The 21,792-nt window shown below is 42.2% G+C and overlaps 1 long non-coding RNA gene across 1 annotated transcript; it reads right to left on the bottom strand.

Annotated features, from left to right (window-relative positions):
- Positions 1-15,770: 15,770 nt before the first annotated feature.
- LOC138789916 (uncharacterized) lies at positions 15,771-21,132 on the bottom strand. The gene is made up of 3 exons (XR_011362813.1): positions 21,083-21,132; positions 19,823-20,059; positions 15,771-16,002 (listed from the first exon to the last, which is right to left on the bottom strand). It is a non-coding gene; the product is annotated as an uncharacterized lncRNA (long non-coding RNA).
- Between the last annotated feature and the right edge of the window lie 660 nt (positions 21,133-21,792).

The raw sequence follows: 21,792 nt of genomic DNA, 5'->3' as shown, positions 1-21,792 counted from the left end.
CCGATTGCCCGTAACCACCCCAAATTACATGTACCCACCCCAGATTACCTATAAGCACTTCAGTTTATCAGTAACAATCCCAGATTGTCTGTAACCCTTCCAGGTTGCACATAACCCCCCCCAGGTTCCCCGTAATCATGCCAGATTACATGTAACCCCCCCCAGATTGCACGTAACCACCGCGCGTTGCCTCTGACCACGCCACGATGCCTCTGACCAACGCACGTCGCCTCTGACCACCGCACGTCGCCTCTGACCACCGCACGTCGCCTCTGACCACCGCACGTCGCCTCTGACCACCCCACGTCGCCTCTGACCACCACACGTCGCCTCTGCCCACGCCACGGCGCCTCTGACCACCCCAAATTGCCAATGACCCCCTCCAGATTGCGGTGCCCATGCCAGATTACAGGTATCCACCCCAGATTGCCTATAAGAACTTCAGTTTATCCGTAACCACCCCACATTGCCCGTAACCACCCCACGTTGCCCGTAACCACCCCAGATTGTCAGTAAGCACTGCAGGTTGCCCGTAACCACCCCACGTTGCCCGTAACCACCCCAGATTGTCTGTAAGCAATGCAGGTTGCCCGTAACCACCCCACGTTGCCCATAACCACCCCAGATTGTCTGTAAGCATTGCAGGTTGCCCGTAACCACCCCACGTTGCCCGTATCCACCCCAGATTGTCTGTAAGCACTGCAGGTTGCCCGTAACCACCCCACGTTTCCCGTAACCATCCCAGATTGTCTGTAAGCACAGCAGGTTGCCCGTAACCAGCCCACGTTGCCCGTTACCAGCCCACGTTGCCCGTTACCAGCCCACGTTGCCCGTAACCAGCCCACGTTGCCTGTAACCAGCCCACGTTGCCTGTAACCACCCCACGTTGCCTGTAACCACCCCACGTTGCCTGTAACCACCACACGTTGCCCGTGACCACCACACGTTGCCCATAACCACCACACATTGCCCGTAACCACCCCGCGTTGCCTGTAACCACCCCACGTTGCCTGTAACCACAGCAGGTTGCCCGTGACCACCCCATGTTGTCCGTAACCACCCAGATTACCTGTAACCACCTCAGGTTGCCCATAACCACCCCTGGTTGCCCGTAACCACCCCACATTACCTGTAATCTAATTTTTTTTATCTTATTTTAGTAACTGCGCTATTCTAATAACCATTACTAGCTGCGGTTTTGCTCCTGTAAATCGGCGCTCCTTCCCTTCTGAGCCCTGCTGTGTGCCCATACAGTGGTTTATGCCCACATATGGGGTACCGTTGTACTCAGGAGAACCTGCGTTACAGATTTTGGGGTACGTTTTCTCTCCTGTTCCTCGTCAAATTGAGAAATTTCAAACTAAACCAACATATTATTGGAAAAATTCGAGTTTTTCATTTTTACTGTCTACTTTTGAATACTTTCCTCAAATACCTGTGGGGTCAAAATGCTCACCACACCCCAAAATAAATTCTATGAGGGGTGCACTTTCCAAAATGGAGTGACTTATGGCGAGATTTTACTCCGCTAGCACTACAGGGGCGCTGCAAACGCACCTGGCGCTCAGAAACTTCTTCAGCAAAATCTGCATTGAAAAAGCTAATTGGCGCTCCTTCCCTTTTGAGCCCTCCTGTGTGCCCATGCAGTGGTTTACGCCCACATATGGGGTACCATTGTACTCAGGAGAACCTGCGTTACAAATTTTGTGGTACTTTTTTCCTCTTGTTCCTCGTGAAATTGAGAAATTTCAAACTAAAAGAACATAATATTGGAAAAATTTGAGTTTTTCATTTTTACTGTCTACTTTTGAATACTTTCCTCTAATACCTGTGGGGTCAAAATGGTCACCACACAGCAAGATGAATACTTTGAGGGGTGCACTTTCCAAAATGGAGTGACTTTTGGGGGGGTTCTCTTCTACGGACACTACAGGGGCTCTGCAAACGCACCTGGCGCTTGGAAACTTCTGCAGCAAAATCTGCATTGAAAAAGCTAATTGGCGCTCCTTCCCTTCTGAGCCCTCCTGTGTGCCCATACAGTGGTTTATGCCCACATATGGGGTACCATTGTACTCAGGAGAACCTGCGTTACAAATTTTGGGGTACTTTTTTCCTCTTGTTCCTCGTGAAATTGAGAAATTTCAAACTAAACGAACATATTATTGGAAGAATTCAAGTTTTTCATTTTTACTGTCTTCTTTTGAATACTTTCCTGTAATACCTGTGGGGTCAAAATGGTCACCACACACCAAGATGAATTCTTTGAGGGGTGTACTTTCCAAAATGGGGTGACTTATGGGGGGTTTTCTCTCTGCTGACACTACAGGGGCACTACAAACGCACCTGGCGCTCAGAAACTTCTTCAGCAAAATCTGCATTGGAAAAGCTAATTGGCGCTCCCTTCCTTCTGAGCCCTGCTGTGTGCCCATACAGTGGTTTACGCCCACATATGGGGTACCGTTGTACTCAAGAGAACCTGCATTACAAATTTTGGGGTGCTTTTTGTCTCATATTCCTTTTGAAAATGAGAAACTTTAATCTAAACGTATATATTATTGGAAAATTTAAATTTTCAATTTTTTTACTGCCTAATTGTGAATACTTTCCTCCAGCCCCTGTAGGGTTAAAATGCTCATTATACCCCTAGATTAATTCTTTAAGGTGTGTAGTTTCCAAAATGGGGTCACTTATGGGGGTTTTCAGGATACCAGACTTCTAAATCCATTTAAAAAAAGAACTGGTCCCTAAAAAAATCAGTTTCACGAAAATGTGATAATTTGCTGATAAATTTCTAAGCCCCATAACACCCTAAAAAAGTAAAATATGTTTACCAAATTATGCCAGAATAAAGAAGACATATTGGTAATGTGACTTAGTAACTAATTTATGTGCTACGACTTTCTTTTTTTAGAAGCAGAGAATTTCAAAGTTCATAAAATGCAAATTTTTTAAATTTTTCATGATATTTTGATGTTTTTCACAAAAAACACACAAAGTAGTGACCAAATTTTGCCACTAACATAAAGTGCCATATGTCACGAAAAAACAATCTCAGAATCGCTAGCATACGTTAAAGCATCACTGAGCTATGAGAGCATAAAGTGAGACAGGTCAGATTTTGAAAAATTAGCCTGGTCATTAAGGCCCAAACTAGCTGCAGCACAAAGGGGTTAACGTATATATTATTGGAAAATTAAAATTTTCCATTTTTTTACTGCCTAATTGTGAATACTTTCCTCCAGCCCCTGTAGGGTTAAAATGCTCATTATACCCCTAGATTAATTCTTTAAGGTGTGTAGTTTCCAAAATGGGGTCACTTATGGGGTTTTTAAGGATACCAGACTTCTAAATCCATTTAAAAAAAGAACTGGTCCCTAAAAAAATCAGTTTCACGAAAATGTGATAATTTGCTGATAAATTTCTAAGCCTCATAACACCCTAAAAAAGTAAAATAAGTTTACCAAATTATGCCAGAATAAAGAAGACGTATTGGTAATGTGACTTAGTAATTAATTTATGTGCTACGACTTTCTTTTTTTAGAAGCAGAGAATTTCAAAGTTCATAAAATGCAAATTTTTTAAATTTTTCATGATATTTTGATGTTTTTCACAAAAAACACACAAAGTAGTGACCAAATTTTGCCACTAACATAAAGTGCCATATGTCACGAAAAAACAATCTCAGAATCGCTAGCATACATTAAAGCATCACTGAGCTATAAGAGCATAAAGTGAGACAGGTCAGATTTTGAAAAATTAGCCTGGTCATTAAGGCCCAAACTAGCTGCAGCACGAAGGGGTTAATATATGATGTCTGCAAAAAACTTCTAACAATAAACGTGCAGTGTCTTAGTACCCATAGTACCCAACCCATAAGGTTGTGATGTGGCTGAGGAACACTTTGCTTAGCACTTTTCTGCTGTGTCTTTACCACACCCAGTGGTTGCATGTATGAAAGTAAGATACTTTGGTCACATGATGCCTCTTAACTAGTCAGGAGGGAACTTGTTGAACGTCTGGGTTTGACCATCTGGGGGTCGGAAGGACACAGAAAGTGAGTCCTAATCTGGTCCCACCAGACCCTGCCCATGTGCCTCAACAGTCCTAGGTTATTGTGGAAAACCTCGGAGATGGTTCCTACTTGCAATAAACTGATAATATGGAACAACCTTAGATACATGGAGTGATCAACAAGCTGGGGTGAAACTAAAGGGGCAGCAAAGTACAAAAAAACAGGATCCAAGAGAATAGTCAGGTCACAGAGCTGAAGACAGGAGAAGATGAAGTCAGGAGAAGCCTAAGACGCTCAGCACCCTAGAAAAGTAGTCTAATAGCCAGTGTGGAGTACAGGGCTGTTAGATAGGAGGTCATGGACATGATTGAACCACCCACACACACAGACATATATCGCACAGGGTGAGTAAAAAAATCAGATGTCAATCACCTAAGCAAAAGAGAGGTTTACTGTTAAGTGACCAGAGAGAACTAGAAGGGAAGAGATAGGTATGGTAAGAATTCAATCAGTATGGCAAAAGGAGTGCAAATAAAACATAAAATACAAAATCATGACTAAGAGTCTCTGCTGTATACCACAAGTCAAGGACTGCACAGAGGTCCAAACAGGCATGGACATAACACGAACACTCAGCATTTGACTCCCGGTGGCTGGAGAAGTTAGATGCAGCTTATGGCTGTAGCCATGTTTTCCAGGACTCCCTAGGGCTGCATCCAACTTCTCCAAACACTAGGGCCAGAGCATATCTACTAGCTATGCTCTTGCTAATCAAAGTAGTTAGTCAGATATTAAGCTTGTTGTTTCAGTATCCTTTGTAATACAGAGAGAAACAAGCAAATAGGAAGATATTTCCAGAACAAATGCAGACTCCTGATGCTGCCCCTAAGTTCAAGCTGAGTTCCCTCTAAGAAGATCTTTAACCCATAGCAACCAACCGACATCTCTACCGAAGAGCCGACATTTTTAACCCCAAGACGACTAAAGACGTACCGGTACTCCCTGGAAGTCTGTCCCCAGACAACCCTGGGCGTACCGGTACGTCCTTTGCTATAAAGCGCGCTCTGGAGAGGAGCGCGCTTCATAGGAGGTGGGGGCCAGCTGCAGTGAGCAGCCCCGCCCTCACCGTTAATGACAGACTGCAGCGATCGAGCTGCGGCCTGTCATTAACCCCTTAAACGCCCTTTTTACGATTTCACCAATTTAAATCTTCATAAATAATATTTTGGGGTTCCATCATACATGTTATGGTAGAATGAAAGACGCCATTACAAAGTACAACTACTCCTGTAAAAAACAAGCACTTACAGGGCCCTGTAGATAGAAAACTGAAAGTGCTAGAGCTCTTAGAAGGGGAGGAGGGAAAAACGAAAACACAAAAATGAAAATTTGCGCGGTCCACTGGGTCATTTTGGGCTTGGTCCTCAAAGGGTTAAACATTAAAGAGACAGTTACCAACTACTTTTAACCTTAACTGCAAAAATCTTATATGCAACAATGTAACCATGGATTTAAAACAAATAATAAAATGTTGGGTCTTTTATCTAATCGCAGTTTCTATGACCACCTGAAACACAACAGGTTTCAATCCAATTCCTTTGGTTACATGTATAATCAGTGTACAGACAAGGCCAGGTGTTTGGGAAACGTCATCCAACCCCCACACAGAATATTATAAATTATTTTCCAAAAAGCAGAGGCTGGGATAATGCAGATATCTTTACCTCCCTGTCGCCCCCCCCCCCCCCCCCCCCGCATGCCAAAAATAGGATTAATGTCTTTAGAGGGCGACTGAAATGATGGATGCATGCATTAGAAAACTATAGCTATTCTCATAATTTCAAGGTCCATTTGTAGTTCAGATAGCACCGTGCATATAGGCATAGAGATCTGTACGATGATGGGTCTGCACACTTGAAGATAAGGCACTAGTAAATGGATGGTGGAATTTTATCAGCTCGTTCTAACAAGTCCATAGGCTTTAGTGCTAGTTGTCTGTAAAACATGAAATAAATGCAATGTACAGAAGGGCTTTACATTCTCTCCCAGTGCTGTACTGGAGGCCGAGAGGTTATCGTATGGTATATTACACTTGGGAGCATCAGTTCAACTCTAAGTCACAGGCTCTTGTAAAGTAAATACTTGTAATGAAATAAAATAGCTCAATACACTGCAGCTTTTAGGAGCTCATCATGTCAGAAATTCTACTGAACCAAATAGTCTGACCTCTGTATATAACATCTACAACTATTTTCCTCCATAAATCTGGACCTCTTTGTGACATTATGGCGGTAAGTGCCTTTGCCAATTACCTATGACTCACTGCCCTCATTCTCTGCTCCATGCTGACCATCCCACCACCACCATCTTGGCTCCTGCTGTGTATTTGGTGGCTGCTCCCCACCCCAGTCCTTGCCCAGTGCCCTGCTCTTCATTAGCTGTCTTATCTTCGGTTCGGATCTCAAAAACTGATTTTAAAAGAAATGATCGTGATTGATTCGTGTTCACCAAACATTTACAAACAAATAACGAAGCATATGTTTTTGTCTACGCACATGCGTACATATTATCATGTCCAAAGCTTAAATTACGCATTTGTGTATGTATTTCATTTGCATTAATTGTACACAGATTGCGTACATTTTTGTCTAGAGTCATGCACAGGCGTACAGATTATCAGGCGCAAAACAAATTATACTGTGGCGTACGTTTGCAAGTTCAAATATGTTCGAAAATTATCTTTATAACCATTCCGATCATGGAACAAATTGTTGGTGATTGGGGGACACAAACAATTAGCACCATGTTCGCACGACTATGCAAACATTTAAGAACATGTTCACTCACCACTAGTCTTAATGCTTCTGCATTGCCAGCTATGACATGATATTTAAAGGACCAGTGCATGGATTACTAACTCTTTCTCCATCTATTCATGCTTGACATATTCTTTTTAAGGGGAGTTCACCATACATCCTTGCATTCTTGTTTTCACTATGAAGGTGTGGTGCATCTGGATTCGCTATCTTGTATTTTCTGACCCATACCTGTTTCTTAGATTCTGCTTCTGCTTGACTCTTCCTGTGCCGTACTAACTCTCCTGTTGCCAACCCGGATTGCTGAACATAAACTGTACTGCCTGCCTAAACTACCTGCCTTTATTGGACTACATCATGTCCCATCCCTGGATACCATTCTGATTCTCCAGTGTACAACCCTGCCTACTGACCATGCTTACCTGCCTCAGCCGGCCAATAACCTAAGCCATCCACTACTCATACCATGGCCATGCTTCCGGAGAAACCGGGTACTCTCTAGCATCACAGCTAACACAACAAATATAGTGAATGCTGAAATGGGTTTACCAGGTTAGCATCACAACTCCATTTTCCTGGAGTGGAATACAGTGTAGTGAAATGTACCTATACCCTGTTCCTGCTGTGGCCCAAAGCCAAATGGTTCTGTAGCATAATGGGTCCAGAAATGACACATTTTGGCCCAAAATCCATTATTTCCACTATTCTATTTGTAGTTTGCTTGACAGGTTACTGGTTTAGCCCTCTCAGTTACTCTGATGATTAGGCCTGGGCTGAAGTGGAAAAGGTCCTAGAATTCAGGGGAGTATTTGAACAACTTCTCTTTACTGACTAATAGGCGATTTGACTCTCTCTCTCTAACATTTGATGATGAATATATAGATGTGACCCTCTTGGTCACTGATAATTTTGAGGAACATAGAGTTCTTTGAACTAGAGTTCCTTGATAAACTTGTTCTCCACTGGGTCCTACAGATGGAGCTTTAGTTGAAACATTCAACCCAGTAATCTCCGAATGAGGTTTCTTACTATGAGATTTATGAAAATCAGAGCTAGACATACACTATGTGCACAATTAGCTGCCAAAGAGGAAGGAGCCCATATACTGTACTATTTTAGCATGAGGTCCTCTGCCGTCATGTCCACCCTTGGTCAATATTAACCTTTTTTTATACCCTATGTGTAACATAAGATTCTTTAATATGGGACTTTGGGGTTACCACCTAGTCATGAACTCAATAATAACAGTAGGAGCGTATTTTCTTGTAGACTGCAACACATTGTAGAGAAACCTGGCAGCAGTTCAGCCTCCACCATGAACACAAACACTACGAGGAGCATTTATTTTCTCAGTGCTCGAGACAAATCACATAACATGGGATCTGTTAAGAAGACATCCAATCTTCCATAGAAGATGGAGTATCTCCTTCACTCCATCAAATCTGCCTTAATGAAGTGTTTACATTTGCACTGTGACCTGAGGCTGAAGGACATTATTCTGAACAGCTGAAAGAGTTACAGCTTCACAATGACTTCATTGAAAACTCTATAAACAGCCTTTATTCCCAGAGCTGAGACCCTTCTCTTTTGCTCATGAGTAAAACGTTCAACAATGTCAAATATTTTGACATATATATCCACATTATTTGTGTTTACGGTTGGTTGGAGACCCGGCTCCCTTGGCTAGTGGCTCATGTAATTTAACAACAAATGCAAATTAGTGGCAATTGTGAGAACAAATATTAAGAAAAGTGTCAGATACAGAATAATAACCGCCCTGACACTCATGTTGTTGGTTTTGCATCGATTGACTAGATCAGGGGTACTCAATAACTTTTAGTGAAGGTCCACTTACCGGGGTCTATAGTCAGGTGAAGGTCCGAGCTGAACATCGTTTCACAAACGTTCAACTATTTACATACAGAATTGCTGCTTATTAGCGGGAAAACTGGCATTTTTTCTCTCTCACCGGCCCTTTGATATAAGGTACAAAGGGGGTGACTGCCCTGGTAGTATATAGCCCCCCCTGTTGCTCCCCAGTAGTGTATAGCCCCCCTGTGCGCTCTCCCCCAGTAGTGTATAGCCCCTTGTTGCTCCCCCAGTAGTATATAGCCCCCTGTGCACTCTCCCCCTGTAGTATATAGCTCCCTGTGAGCTCCCCCCAGTAGTATATAGCTCCCTGTGCTCTCTCCCTATAGTTTATAGCCCCCTGTGAGCTCCCCCCAGTAGTATATAGACCCCCTGTGAGCTCCCCCCAGTAGTATATAGCCCCTTTGTGAGCTCCCCCAGAAGTATATAGCCCCCCCTGTGCTCTCCCCCTGTAGTATATAGCCCCCCTGTGAGCTCCACCCAGTAGTATATAGCACCCCTGTGCTCTCCCCCTGTAGTATATAGCCACCTGTGAGGTCCCCACAGTAGTATATATAGGCCCCCTGTGCTCTCTTCCCGGTAGTATATAGCCCCCCTGTGCTCTCCCTCTGTAGTATATAGCCCCCTGTGATCTCCCCCCAGTAGTATATAGCCCCCTGTGCTCTCCCCCTGTAGTATATAGCCCCCTGTGATCTCCCCCCAGTAGTATATATAGGCCCCCTGTGATCTTCGCCCAGTAGTATATAGCCCCCTGTGCACTCTCCCCCTGTAGTATATAGCCCCCTGTGAGGTCCCCCCAGTAGTATATAGACCCCCTGTGCTCTCCCCCCAGTAGTATATAGCCCCCCTGTACTCTCCCAAAGTAGTATATAGCCCCCTGTGATCTCCCCCCAGTAGTATACAGCCCCTGTGCTCTCCCCCTGTAGTATATAGCCCCCCCTGTGCGCTCTACCCTTATAGATGGCCCCCAGGCAAAAAACAAAACAAACCCCAACTTACCTAGCACCTCGCTCCCCCGCTGCACCTGTCTTCTCTTCTCCTGTCGGTCCGGCCCCGGGCTGATATGCGCTCTGTAGGGATGTCCCGGGGATTCCCCAGCAGAGCGCGCACCAGTGACCTCGGTGTACGCCACCGGCCTGCACTTCCGGTAGAGCTGGCCGACACCGTACACTGAGGTCAGAGGTGCGCGCTCTGCTGGGGAATCCCCGGGACATCCCTACAGAGCGCGTATCAGCCGGGGGCCGGACCGACACTGCCCCCAGCCACACAGGCGTACTGCAACCAAAGGACAGTACGCCTATGGGGCGGGAGGCAGTGCGGTGGGGAGCGGGACCTCCTAACTGTCCCGGAACGCAACGGATCCAGGGCGGTTTGGAGGTCTGATCAGGGGTCTGGACAGCTGGACCTCGCCAGTTGAGGACCTCTGGACTAGATAATTAGTAACTATTAAAGGAACATTGATGCTAATATGATGTGTATTTTTTGCATTGAACTGGGTCTTCCAGGGCTTAAATACTGAGAGTCTCTCCTTAGGATCTACCATCTTATTCAGGTAGGTAGACTGAAGGCACTGTGGTGGGTCAGTTAGCATTGTTAGCACCCTACCCTACTGAAGTGGTCTCAGCCCATGTTGCAGTTTACTGCCTCCGTTCTCTGCTGCGGTTCCTTGTTGCATTCTGCCTACACTGCTGCACCTTGACCGCTGCACCTAGTCAAACCAGGGGTAACAGCCTGGGGGTTGCCTGCCACAGCAAGCCCAACCTGCCTGCATAAAAAGTTAAAAAAATAAAAACTCTCATAGAGCTCATAGTAACATAGTTATTAAGGTTGAAAGAAGACAAGAGTCCATTAGGTTCAACCTAGGGAAACCCTACTGTGTTGATCCAGAGGAAGGCAAAAACCCTTATGAGCAGATGACAATTGCCCCATTACAGGGAGAAAATTCCTTCCTGACACCAATAGCAATCAGAATAATCCCTGGATCAACGTATCACCGGAAATCTAATGCCCATAACTTGTAAAACTATATTTTTCAAGAAAAGCATCCAGTTCTCCCTTGAACTTATCTTTAGTAGCTTAATCCAGGAGTAAAGTATAAAATGCACTATAAACATTGCTCTCATTTTGTGGCATTTTTTCTTAATTTTTAATGTATTTTTTGGCTTCTTAGTGAAACAAAGTATATTCTAGGTATAGGGATTTTTTTAAAGCATTTTTCCATGGGCAAAAACACATTTTGAAGATATTCTGTATGTGTAAAAAATATGGCACCCAAGGAACAATCTTAAAAAGTTGTAAAAATCACAGAATTGTTTATAAGCATCTGGGAAGGCAGCTTGAGGGTAGTTTCAAACACTGTGTTTTTAAGGAAAACCCCCTCCATTATCCTGACGCCTCAAGTGAAGATTGACAGGGTGGCTCTCCTTTGGAAAGGTAAAAACACACCCATATTCCGCCCCCCACTTCCCTGGCGCATGCGCTGCTTCGTCTTTATTGTGTCTAGAGACCTCAACTGAGATCTGGCTCTGGTATTTGTCCTGTCAGTGTCACTGAAGAAAGCTGAAATCGCTCCCTTTAATACATAACAAATAATTAAGTGTTTGCTCTCAATTGTTTGGCTGATCAAAGCAAACATCTGGCTGGTTGCTATGAGTTACAAAAACACTGAAGTTTTTGACAGTGAGTTTGTCTAAAGTTACGACATGATCCTGATTAATCCTCCCTCTGAGTTATTCTTAATGACTAAAATCTAGATAAGATAAAAATAAGAGCACCTTGGATCAAAACCAAAAGACAGACAAATTTCTGCCCCGGATTTGTGGTTCCGATAGTAATTAAAATGCTCAGTCTGTAAATTTATGTCTTACCACTAATTTTTCACTACCTTGATCTGAAGCAAAGTAACTTACAACTATGTTAAAGGGGTACTCTAGAGACTAATATATATATATATATTTTTTTACTAATACATTGCTTGTTATATAACTTAGTTTTTTATTTACATATTGGCTTCCATTGACTGGCAACAGATATGGGGCAATACAACCCTTCTGCTGCCAGTAACATTTGTGTCTGGACCTGCAGTGCTATCTAAACTTTGCAGCTCTCGATCCCCTATTCTGTTCCAGTGCGGCAACACAGTGGTGTGCAGAGCAGGGTCCCTGTATATTCTTGGAGGCCCAAACCCTCTGACTGTACTAGAAGATATAAGCAGAGTGAGCAGTCATAGCAGTCACCGATCGCTCTGAGGAGGCTGCTGGACCCATTGATCGAGTTGGGCAAGCTTTCCCTTGCAACTGTATATAAGAATATACAGTACAAGGGCGGAACAGGACCCTGGTCTGTATAGGATGTGTGGCAGCACTTAAACAAAAGCAGATCGGGCTTAAACCCTGCAGTTCCCAACACCAAACACTGGTGGCAGCAGAGGGGGGCCATGTATGGAAATATATATCAATAAAAAAAAAAAATCGAAATTAATTTTAATACAGTTTTATTACAAAGTTATGTGTTTACTAAAGCAATATATTAGTAATCATTTTTAGTTTTTGGAGTACCCCTTTAAATGGAAGGGTATCCTATGTGAAGTTTCTTGTTAATCTGGGTTTTTACAGCGTTATCCGCAAAGCTACAACTTTGCCTTGGCACAGACAGAACTCGTTTTGCCCACATTAAAGACTTGTTAAAACAGATAGGAAGCTGCACGGGGTGCAGTCATCTTTAGATAATCATCCCCTAAGGGTGCGCGTGAAGAACAATCTCATTTTATTATGGAAATGGAAACCAGGTTATATGGGAACAGTTGGATAACATCGAAACATAATAAGGGAAAACAGCTTTGTCACTACTTTTACAAATAATACATAACAAAGTTTTTGTTTTCACGTCTTGGAAAGTAATTATTTAAAAGTGGGAAGATGGGAGCAAAATTCTCGCAGTCTTGTTAAAGTGAAGAACCTTAAAATGTAGCATTAACAATTTTTTTTTCACCTTATGGCTCTGTTCACACAACGTCCTTTTTTTTCCCCCATCGTCCCATCCACACAAATATTGGACCAATGAAAACTAGGAATTGTGACGCAAAACATAAGACCCCAAACAACCATGTAGGTTAAAAATAAAAGGGCTATGGTTCTTAGAAGGTGAAGAAGGAAAAAATAAATAAAATTGAAAATTGGCATGGTTTCTAAAGCCAAATGTCACAGTGTTCTTAGGGAGTTAAAAATCTCAAGTCTTCCACCAGTACTTATCAGCTGCTGTATGTTCTGCAGGAAGTAATATATTCTTTTCATTCTGACACAGTGCTCTCTGCTGTCACCTCTGTCCATGACAGGAACTGTCCAAAGCAGCAAATTCCCATAGAAAACCTCTCCTGCTCTGGGCAGTTCCTGTCATGGACAGAGATGGCAGCAGAGAGCGCTGTTCCAGCTTGGAAAAAATACACCACTTTCTGTAGGGCAGCTGAAAAATATTGGAAGACTCCATCTTTAGCACATTTAACTGGAATTTTAAATGCTGATCTTAATTCCCCACCATGCATCTATTTTGGATCTGTGTGTGTATTTTGTTATGCTTTTTGGGTTTGTGGTATTTGAAAAGAAAAAAAAAAAATACAGGAAGCTCTAAGTAGATTTAAAAGGAATGAGAATTGTAAATTAAGGGAATATACTTATTTTTGGACAAAAAAAAAAAACATGCAAAACTACCATGCTGTGTGCATGAGTCTGTATGTGTGTGAAATCCCCCTAATGCTAAGTTAACGCACCATAAAATAAAATAAAAATATAGCTGTAATTTTGAGGTTAAAGAGGTAGTTCAGCTGGTGCCAGGAAGTGTCAGAGATTTGTAATTTACTTCTATTAAAAAAATCTTTAGTTTTCCAGTACTTATCAGGTGCTGTATGTCCTGCAGGAAGTGGTGTATTCTTACCATTCTGACATAGTTATCTCTGCTGTGTCCTGCTGTCCAGACTGGAAAGAATTTACCACTTTCTGCAGGACATACAGCACCTCATAGTACTTAAGTACTTGAAGACTTGAGATTTTTTAATGGAAGTAACTTACAAATCTCTGACACTTTCTTGCACCACTTGATTTTATTATAAATTTTATTATTATTATTATTATTATTATTATTATTATTATTATTATTATTATTATTATTATTATTATTATTATATTTATTTTTTGCTGAACTTCTCACATTAAAATACAGCTGTATCATCAATATAATATTGTTGTCCATTAAAGGGGAACTCCACATAAGAAAAACTTGTTTTCTATTAAAAGTACATTAAAAGTTATATAGATGTGTCTATAAAATGTATTACCATATCTGTACGGTTCTGTCACACTGGTAGCTGATAGAAATCCAGGAAGTGAAGAAAAATAGACAAATATTCCATGCTTCTGTCTCACATTGTGTGTGTTTGTTGAGCACAAGCTGATAATGTAGACAGGGGGCAGGGTGTGATGTCACAGGAGGCTTGGCTGAATCCCCCAATCCCTGAAGTCATTCACCATCTCTGACCAGCCAGAAGCAGCTGCTGCAACTTCACTGATTGTGCAAAACTCTGCAGTGAAATTAGGGCTGTGTTCAGACATGTTTGAGTTTCATTGCAGTACTGCAGCGTCTTCACAAAAAGCATGCAGTAACACAAATGATGCTAAGCGGTAGAGAGGATCAGAGTCGACACTGCCAATTCCACCTGGAAAAAAAACTAGGCTTATGGTGCGTTCACACCTACAGGATCTGCAGATCTGCTGCAGATCCTGTAAGTGTGAACACACCCTAAAACAGTATATCCCATGTAAGATAATTTCGGATAAACTCCTTATTTTGAAGCTCAACTTCAAAGATAAAAGATGCTCAATCATAATATATGCATGGAGATGAAAAGAAAGAAAAAAAATTAATTTAAAAAGTTCTTTACTTTATTCCAATATCTGCTGTACATGTAGAGAATACAGTGTGCTGTGTGGGTGGGACTACAATGAAATGATAAAGTACTGCACATAATTCAGTACTACAATGAAACTGCATTGTGTGAACACAGCCTAGATGTTCTGCAACAGATTTGTGTGGGGAATGGGCAGGGTGGGGGACTGTGATGAACAACTGAGGGAAAGCATTGCATTCTGGAACCTGTAGTACTGTGTACAACTGCTCAACCAGGAAGTACAGAAACACAATACAGAACAAAGACCCCCAAAACAAATGGATTTCTGGTAGTTTCAAAACAGGGATAGATGGGTAAGCAAGGCTTTTTGCTTCTGCAGCAGGTTTATTTTTTTATACCTCTACCTGGAGTTCCTCTTTAAAGTCAATAGAGAGTTCACACACCGTGTAGAGTACTTGATTACGACCATCATAATAATAAACATGCTGATAATTTATGACCTGCTTTTGCAAAATATAGCAGTTTGTTTTTCCCCCAACGGTTCCCCCATTGTTTAATTTTGTTCATTAATTATGACCGCTTTTAATATTTTATTGCGGTGTGTGAACATAGCCTAAAATAAATATTTCTTCACAAACTCCACCAAAAAGGGCATATGTAAATCTAGAAGTATATGGACACATGGTTAATTTGTTGCAAATGCGTGTGTGAACAGATCCTTACAGAATAGAGACTTAATTTCAAGTATACAAGATACATTCACAATAAAGTTCTCCCTGTTTAACAGTTAGAATGGAAAAGATTTTTTTTTTTTTTTTTTTTTCCCTTTGTTGGTTAGTTGTTTTGTGTGTATTTTTCTGTTTAGAGGGTGTGTGTGGGGAGGGGGGGGGGGGGGTGTTGGGTACATGTTCCGGGTGGAACGGTTATAACATTATGCAGGAACTCTGGGGTTTTCTCAGTGTTCGTATGTTTGATCATAGGGGCTTTGTTCGGCAGAGTGGATAATTGTTGCACCCGTAATGTCTTTGTAATATTTGTATGTAATGTGGTTTTTATGTTTTTTTGTGAAAAATGTAATTATAAATAAAGATTTAAGAGACAAAAAAAAAAAAAAAAAAAGAATGGAAAAGATTTTATTGTAACACAATGACTTCAGCAAAAAATTGTTGATGGAAAATAGCTGCTACTACAGGTCTAAGATGGTAGTGACTCATTGTGCCTAGGGATTCATCCACTGTAAACACAGCCATGTGCGTACGCTGTAAATACATTTACCTTACATACCTAGGCATCATGTCACCAACAGCTGTACCTCCCCCCGCACTGTATTCTCAGTAGAAGGCATGCCAATGACCAGCTTGATGAATTATAGCTCCTTCTCAGCCATTTACATGCCCCATTTCCTCCTACAAACATTATTTGTCAAGTGTTAGCATTGCAGCTTTAAACACATATTGCCAATGGAGTATGAAACACAAACTGAGCTGGTTGTATGTCGAGTTTAGACGCTGTAATTGCTAATGTAGAATTAGCGTTTGAAGTCACCCCCTCCCCCCCTTCAATTCCCAAGTAATTGTTGAGTAAAACAGTCAGAAGAGAAAAGGTGAGTGCAAGGAGAAAAAAAAAAACTTCAAAAACATATTTCCAACCTAACCTATGAAAAGAAACCTCTATGGTATGTTATTGATGTACAATTTGCTGTGAATGAAACATCAAATGAGGTGTTTGAAGTGTAAGGAAGATCCTCTTACATGGTTGTTTCCAATATAATAGCAAAGGCTAATTATAAAGGTGCTAACCTGCTCAGGACTGAGATAGAGGGGTCCCACCTGATGCTATAAGTGGAAAATGTCATCATCGCTGGAGGGGGGGGGGGGGGGGGGGGGGTTGTGATCGCAGGAAAAAGTTAAAACATCTTTGTTTATACTTTCATTAAAAATTGAAAAATGCAAAATATAAAAGTGTTCTCTACTTATTCTTATTACTGCATAGTGCTCTCCTTGGCATCTCCAACAATGTTGGTGCCCATCATTTCTGCTTAATGTGAATTGAATTTCATCACTGAACAGCCCACGGCCCCTAGTCCAGCAAAAAGAAAGAACGATATGCATCAGCCACTGTTCCCTCTGGTGGTGATGTGTCTAGTGGTGGTGTTACAGTGTGGGCAGGTGTGTCTAGTAGTGGTGGTGTGGTGTTACAGTGTGGGCAGGTGTGTCTAGTAGTGGTGGTGTGGTGTTACAGTGTGGGCAGGTGTGTCTAGTAGTGGTGGTGTGGTGTTACAGTGTGGGCAGGTGTGTCTAGTAGTGGTGATGTGGTGTTATAGTGTGGGCAGGTGTGTCTAGTAGTGGTGGTGTGGTGTTACAGTGTGAGCAGGTGTGTCTAGTAGTGGTGGTGTGGTGTTATAGTGTGGGCAGGTGTATCTAGTAGTGGTGGTATGGTGTTATAGTGTGGGCAGGTGTATCTAGTAGTGGTGGTGGTGTGGTGTTATAGTGTGGGCAGGTGTATCTAGTAGTGGTGGTGTGGTGTTACAGTGTGGGCAGGTGTGTCTAGTAGTGGTGGTGTGGTGTTATAGTGTGGGCAGGTGTATCTAGTAGTGGTGGTGGTGTGGTGTTATAGTGTGGGCAGGTGTAACTAGTAGTGGTGGTGTGGTGTTATAGTGTGGGCAGGTGTATCTAGTAGTGGTGTTGTGGTGTTACAGTGTGGGCAGGTGTGTCTAGTAGTGGTGGTGGTGTGGTGTTATAGTGTGGGAAGGTGTATCTAGTAGTGGTGATGGTGTGGTGTTACAGTGTGAGCAGGTGTGTCTAGTAGTGGTGGTGTGGTGTTATAGTGTGGGCAGGTGTATTTAGTAGTGGTGGTATGGTGTTATAGTGTGGGCAGGTGTATCTAGTAGTGGTGGTGGTGTGGTGTTATAGTGTGGGCAGGTGTATCTAGTAGTGGTGGTGATGTGGTGTTATAGTGTGGGCAGGTGTATCTAGTAGTGGTGTTGTGGTGTTACAGTGTGGGCAGGTGTGTCTAGTAGTGGTGGTGTGGTGTTATAGTGTGGGCAGGTGTATCTAGTAGTGGTGGTGGTGTGGTGTTATAGTGTGGGCAGGTGTATCTAGTAGTGGTGGTGTGGTGTTATAGTGTGGGCAGGTGTATCTAGTAGTGGTGTTGTGGTGTTATAGTGTGGGCAGGTGTATCTAGTAGTGGTGGTGGTGTGGTGTTATAGTGTGGGCAGGTGTGTCTAGTGGTGGTGGTGTGGTGTTATAGTGTGGGCAGGTGTATCTAGTAGTGGTGGTGGTGTGGTGTTATAGTGTGGGCAGGTGTGTCTAGTGGTGGTGTTACAGTGTCGGCAGGTGTGTCTAGTGGTGGTGGCGTTACAGTGTAGGCAGGTGTGTCTAGTGGTGGTGGTGTTACGGTGTGGGCAGGTGTGTCTAGTGGTGGTGGTGTTACAGTGTGGGCAGGTGTGTCTAGTGGTGGGGGTGTTGTTACAGTGTAGGAGGTGGGTCTAGTGGTAGTGGTGTTACAGTGTAGGCAGGTGCGTCTAGTGGTGGTGTTACAGTGTGGGCAGGTGTGTCTAGTGATGGTGGTGTTACAGTGTGGGCAGGTGTATCTAGTGGTGGTAGTGTTACAGTATGGGCAGGTGTGTCTAGTGGTGGGGGTGTTGTTACAGTGTAGGAGGTGTGTCTAGTGGTAGTGGTGTTACAGTGTAGGAGGTGTGTCTAGTGGTGGTGGTGTTACAGTGTGGGCAGCTGTGTCTAGTGGTGGTGTTACAGTGTGGGCAGGTGTGTATAGTTGTGGTGGTGTACAGTGTAGGAAGATGTGAACTGTCCTACACTTTGTGAATGGTACAGCCACAAGCCCATACTACTTGAACACATCAGTACTCCAGTCATTGATGCTCAAGGGCACATAACATTGACATTTTTAGCGGAGTATACCCACCACTGGTGTTGGCTTTAGTTTCAGTGAATTTATTGAGATGAAGAAATCCTCATTGCTGCTTCTACTTAAATGTCCAACTTTCATGATACAATATCGCTGTAGCAGGAACTTTTTAAGTTTTCCATAAATTTAATCCACAAGCCAAATATCCCTAATATTCATATCCTCATTTTATAATAATGGCCGTAAATAATGATAACAGCCATTATTATCAAAATAAGTCAGTTTGTACAAGAAAAAGACAGTGTGTGAACATAGCCTGTATATGAAAACATATATATATATATATATATTTATTTATTTATTATTTTTTTTTTTTACATTATATATGCATGCTTTGTGTCTTGCTTTGTGTGCTAGTTCCTAACAGCCTTTTATATTATCATTTAGCAGCTGTGCGTGCTGCGCTGAATGCATAATTTACAGAAATGTGGTACTTAAGAATGGCTCCCTCTTGTTTAAGGTAGATTTAAATTCCTTTTTTTTGCCTGGAAGCATTTCTTTTTTAATTATGATCTTCTGAGAAGGAAAATTAAATGAATTATTATCAATAATAGGGATTTTACTTACAGGGACCAGACAAGTGTTATGTGAGTAAAAGAGGTCTTACTGAGAGCATCTCTGTACTATTTGATAAGATCAATGGATAGATGCATATATGTGTGTGTGTGTGTGTGTGTGTGTGTGTGTGTGTGTGCGCCCGCACCACGATTTTAGAGTGTTACTGTCATTATAACTTTCAAAATCTAACGGTAAATGTAAAAAAAGCAAGTTTGCAATATTCATTTACAATATATATATATATATATATATATATATATATATATATATAGATAGATATATATATTTTATTTATTTTTTTTTAGTTAACAACATGTGAAAACTCGTCACTTCCTGTGTTTGGTCTCCTCTTCCCCCCCTGAAGAATCTAAACACAGGAAGTCCTGTATTTCTCAGGTCATCTCAGCGCTCGGAGAGAAAACAGACTTGTGACTGATAAACATATTGAGCAGTGACTCTCTGTACTGACTGGGACATGTGTTTAGTCTCTTTTTTTCAACCAGCACAAGACTAAAAGGCAGCCTTTAGGAGAGAGACTGAACCTGGATTTCAATATATATATATTTTTTTGTAAAGGAATGTAAATTGCAAACATGCTGTTATGACTGCACCTGTTAAGTCCTCAGTTCGTCAGATGCGACCGAGACTGCGCTTTTTGCCATGAATTTGTGTTCTGTGTGTTATTTGCATTGTAAGAACTGTCTAAAAACTGTCTTACTTCTGTTCTGTTAATTGACTTACTTGCCACACCCGTCTCTGCTGGCCACTTTTGGGCACTACTTTACGGTTAACTTTGTTGTGCTTGGGAGATTCACATTTGGCTTCCCCATTCACCCTTGCTGTTCCTGTGTGTGATCCAATCATCTTCTGGACCCAGTCCTTGGTTTCTTGTGCAGGGTCCACTGTCTTGTGCAGGGTCCACTGTCCGTGTCTTCCCTGTCCCTCTTCTCTCCGTTACACATGCATATTTGACATCCCCTGTTGATTTAGTTTTTAAAAGTTATAACAACAGTGACACTTTAAAACAAGGACATATTGTGATGGCTAGATGGCTGGTCACAGTACATCCAAAATTGCTGGCAATGACAGAAAGGTATGAGAACACATAGGGTATTGCAACTTATTATGAAGCCTTACAGTCGCAGAGTGCTCATGCAAACCCATCTATTACCAGAAACACCTAAAATTATTATGATTGCAAATATGATGACAATGAACTACGTAACAATAAATTATGCCATTGATTAAAGGGGTACTCCAGCAGGGTACTTTTTGAATGTATGCCTGGGGATATGTAGTTTAAAAATAATAAAGTGCATTTACCTCCCTGGCTCCTGTGGTGCCTATAGTATCTTAACGATCCATCCTGTTGTTCAGATGCTTCCAGGTCCAGGTCCTGGGGCCATGAGGTTGCAGACCACCCAGCCAATCAGCGAATGAGGTGGGACACCGCTGTACCCACTGATTATCTTGGTGGGTCTGTAACATCTCAACAACAGGTCCCAGAAGCACCCAAACAGCAGGGCAGATCGGTAAGATACTGCCGGTGCCACAGAAGTCGGGGAGGTAGGGCACTTTGTTATTTTCAAACAACCCTGGGCATACATAAAAAATATACCTCTTTACCTCGGTAAAAGTTGGCACTATGGCAAGAAGGCAAGCCAGTGGATGCAGTGTGATTCTGGAAATTTTACTGAAAAACCTTGATTCTTGGCATTTTTGTAGTTGTTACTTTGACAGATACCAACTGCTTAAAGGTTGTTTTACAACAAGTTTTACCCCCTCATAACAAGGGTTTCCCCTTATTGCAGTGCCACCCCTCTGCAGCATTATGCACCAGTCTACACTGCAAAATTGTTTAGAAATGGTTTGTGGACCAAGACAAAGAGTTCAAGGTGTTGACTTGGTCTCCAAATGTTTTTCACTGGTTGAGAATGGTCACCTGCAGCCTTACATAAAACAACCAGAAAGACAAAGTCAGGACAAGATCAGCTCTCCTACCTCTGACATGCTCAGCCTGCTACACCTGTACATATTTCACTTGTTTCCTTTATTGTTCTGAAGTCAGTACCTGATGTTACCTGAAGATATTTATTTCAGTGGTACAAATAAGTTAAGGATTAATGGAAATAACCTCGGCACAATTTAATCTTTAGCTTACATCGCCTTGATGGTTGGCCGGAAACAAATACCTCTTTATAAGGTCTTGTTATCATTGCGCTCAATGCGTTATGAGTCACAACCCAGGAATTTACTCTCCAGAAATACGATCAGTTACTTTAATTAAGGAATTCTATAAAGCAAAAATATGATCCTCTTATCAGCCGGGTGTAAAGTGAAGAATTGTGTAGAGATCAGAGAGCATGTAAGGACAGAGCAAGATGGAGGAGGAGAGCGGAAAAATGTGTAGATTTCACTCAGTGTTCAACACTCCTGGGTAGGATGTCATATTGTTGGCTGTGGCCCATGAGTTATTGGGTGTTACATGAGATCCTCCAAATGGTGACATGCGCCCCATTCAATACCATATTACATTTCTGGATTAAGGCTTATTTTTTAATCTTGAGACGAAGGCCTCTTGATGTATCTCAGGCAGCTGATTTGTAGCTGGGTAAATAAAATTTAAGGACAGGTCATTATCCATCAGCCAGTAACAATGCTATTCCAAGATTAAACTGTTCTTGTCTATGTTAAGGCTATGTTCACACTAT

This window comes from Dendropsophus ebraccatus, chromosome 4 (genome assembly GCF_027789765.1).
Source record: "Dendropsophus ebraccatus isolate aDenEbr1 chromosome 4, aDenEbr1.pat, whole genome shotgun sequence".
Lineage (NCBI taxonomy): Eukaryota > Metazoa > Chordata > Amphibia > Anura > Hylidae > Dendropsophus > Dendropsophus ebraccatus.
This window is presented reverse-complemented; position numbering and strand designations above follow the sequence as displayed.